Genomic DNA, 2,718 nt, shown 5'->3' with positions numbered 1-2,718 from the left:
AATAGACCTTACCAGGGAGGCTGAGGAGTGTGATCCCTCTGTAGTTGGAACACACCCTCCGGTCCCCCTTTTTAAAAAGAGGGACTACCACCCCGGTCTGCCAATCCAGAGGCACTCTCCCCGTTGACCACGCGATGTTGCAGAGGCGTGTCAACCAGGACAGCCCCACAACATCCAGAGCCTTGAGGAACTCCGGGCGGATCTCATCCACTCGGGGCCTTGCCACCGAGGAGCTTTTTAACCACATCGGTGACTTCAACCACAGAGATAGGAGAGCCCACCTCAGGGTCCTCAGACTCTGCTTCCTCCAAGGAAGACGTGTTGGTGGAGTTGAGGAGGTCTTCGAAGTACTCTGCCCACCGGTTCACAACGTCCCGAGTCGAAGTCAGCAGCGCCCCATCCCCACTGTACACAGTGTTAGTGGTGCACTGCTTCCCCCTCCTGAGACGTCGGATGGTGGACCAGAATTTCCTCGAAGCCGTCCGGAAGTCGGCTTCCATGACCTCACCGAACTCTTCCCACGCTCGGGTTTTTGACTCGGCGACCACCGAAGCTGCGTTCCGCTTGGCCAGTCGATACCCGTCAGCTGCCTCTGGGGTCCCACAGGCCATAAAGGCTCGATAGGACTCCTTCTTCAGCTTGACGGCATCCCTTACTGCTGGTGTCCACCAGCGAGTACGAGGGTTGCCGCCACGACAGGCACCAACCACCTTACGGCCACAACTCAGATTGGCCGCCTCAACAATAGAGGCACGGAACATGGTCCACTCGGACTCAATGTCCCCCGTCTCCCCCGGAACATGGGAAAAGCTCTGTCGGAGGTGGGGGTTGAAACTCCTTCTGACAGGGGATTCCGCCAGACGCTCCCAACAAACCCTCACAATACGTTTGGGTCTGCCAGGACGGACCGGCATCTTCCCCCACCATCGGAGCCTACTCACCACCAGGTGGTGATCAGTTGACAGCTCCGCCCATCTCTTCACCCGAGTGTCCAAAACATGCGGCCGCAAATCCGATGATACAACCACAAGGTCGATCATCGAACTACGGCCCAGGGTGTCCTGGTGCCAAGTGCACATATGGACACCCTTATGTTTGAACAAGGTGTTCGTTATGGACAGTCCGTGACGAGCACAGAAGTCCAATAACAAAACACCACTCGAGTTCTGATCGGGGGGGGGCCGTTCCTCCCAATCACGCCCCTCCAGGTCTCACTGTCATTGCCCAGGTCTCACTGTCATTGCCCCAGCAGAACAAGGGAGTCCCCAGCAGGAGTACTCTCCAGCACACCCTCCAAGGACTCCAAAAAGGGTGGGTATGCTGAGCTGCTGTTTGGTTCATATGCACAAACAACAGTCAGGACCCGTCCCCCCACCCGAAGGCGGAGGGAGGCAACCCTCTTGTCTACCGGTGTGAACCCCAATGTACAGGCACTGAGCCGGGGGGCAATGAGCATGCCCACACCTGCTCTGCGCCTCTCACCGTGAGCAACTCCAGAGTGGAAGAGAGTCGAACCCCTCTCGAGAGAACTGGTACCAGAACCCAGGCTGTGTGTGGAGGCAAGTCCGACTATATCCAGTCGGAACTTCTCTGCCTCACACATCAGCTTGGGCTCATTCCTTGCCAGAGAGGTGGCATTCCATGTCCCAAGAGCTAGCTTCTGCAGCCGAGGATCGGACCGCCAGGGTCCCCGCCTTTGGCTGCCGCCCAGCTCGCATTGCACCCGACCCCTTTAACCCCTCCCACGGGTGGTGAGACCATGAGAAGGGGGACCCACGTTGCCTCTTCGGGCTGAGCCCGGCCGGGCGCCACGGGTGTAGGCCCGGCCACCAGGCGCTCGCCAACGAGCCCCACCTCCAGGCCTGGCTCCAGAGGGGGGCCCCGGTGACCCGCGTCCGGGCAAGGTAAACTGAGTGCCATCGATTTTATTTATCAAAGCCGTGCTTTGTCTGGTCCCTCACCTAGGACCTGTTTGCCATGGGTGACCCTGCCAGGAGCATAAAGCCCCAGACAACTTAGCTCCTAGGATCATTGGGACACACAAACCCCTCCACCACGGTAAGGTGACGGCTCACGGAGAGGATGGATGGATAATTTAAAATTAAAAATAAAATGCCACGACTATTAACAGTGAAATACCATTTTGAATGAACCATGGTACAAAGGTTTTCTAAATTAATTATATAATGATGCAGGCCTATATTTCAACAGTGATGTGTTCCTCGAGCCGGTCTTTGGCCTCGAGGACTGGCTCGAGGACCGAAGGGCGGTCCTTGGTCCTTGGCCTCGGAGTCAAGTCCTTGGCCTTGGCCTCGGATTCAAGTCCTTGGCCTCGGGTTGCCAGTCCTCGGACACAACGAGGGATTAGAGCCTCTAATCCTCCGTCCACGGGCATAAAGTGGGCCAGAGGACCGCAAAAATCATAAAAAAATCAAACAAAATCCATCTTGGGAAACCCATGTTGATGACTTCATCTGGCGCTTTAAAAGGGGCGGGGCTGCCACTGACAGTCAGTATAACGTGTAAAGAGCGGCATCACAGTTAGTTTCAATCACGGTTCGTTCCGTTCGCGATCGGCAGTTTAAATAGCGTTTAAAGCCTTTCTGTAACTGTGGTATCTTTTATTTAGTTATTTTTGCACAGTCGTCACGTTTGTGCGGTCACACTAGAATGTTTGTTTGACAGAGATGTGTTCCTCGAGCCGGTCCTTGGCCTCGA

Source organism: Hippocampus guttulatus, chromosome 22 (assembly GCF_054856545.1).
Source record: "Hippocampus guttulatus isolate MCC_2025c chromosome 22, RoL_Hgut_1.0, whole genome shotgun sequence".
In the NCBI taxonomy this organism is placed as follows: domain Eukaryota; kingdom Metazoa; phylum Chordata; class Actinopteri; order Syngnathiformes; family Syngnathidae; genus Hippocampus; species Hippocampus guttulatus.
This window is presented reverse-complemented; position numbering follows the sequence as displayed.